Raw genomic sequence first — 554 nt, 5'->3', positions numbered from 1 at the left:
GGGGGAGGAAGTTGGGGAGAAGGTGGGGAGGTGTTGTGGAGACCACGGTCATGCACATGAAGCCTCCAGGTAGCAGGCTTCAGAGCTCTTATCAGACCTAAAATGTGCCAGACTCTAAGTCAGTTCTCTCCCGGATCAGCGAAAAGACCTGGGGAGGGAAGGGAATTCTCTACAGAATGGGAATATTCCCACGAGAGACAGCATCACAGGACCATTTCAAAATACGTCAAACAAATATATTTGGGGTAAAATACTTGCATTTCTTTCAGGGCCTGCCACCTGTCATGTTGGTGTCTTATTGCAACAGTCTGTTTGGCCAGTCTTAAGATCTCTGTTTTAATGTTAATGCTGACTGGTCGTGCTTGAATTCCAAAGGGAGGAGGGTACAATGAGCCAGGTCCAACCCTTACTTCCCAACATGGCTGGGAATAGATTTTCGGGTTTACTTTGGAAAACCCTTGGCCAAGATGGGGGTCTGTCAGTCAGTTGAGGGGATTCAAATTTTATTTTTAGTTTACAGAGGGAAGGAGGAAGAAGGGGAGGTGTAAATAAAA

Source organism: Cebus imitator, unplaced genomic scaffold, assembly GCF_001604975.1.
Source record: "Cebus imitator isolate Cc_AM_T3 unplaced genomic scaffold, Cebus_imitator-1.0 Scaffold491, whole genome shotgun sequence".
Taxonomy (NCBI): Eukaryota; Metazoa; Chordata; class Mammalia; order Primates; family Cebidae; genus Cebus; species Cebus imitator.
The sequence above is the reverse complement of the archived record's forward strand: the minus strand, read 5'-3'. Positions refer to the sequence as shown.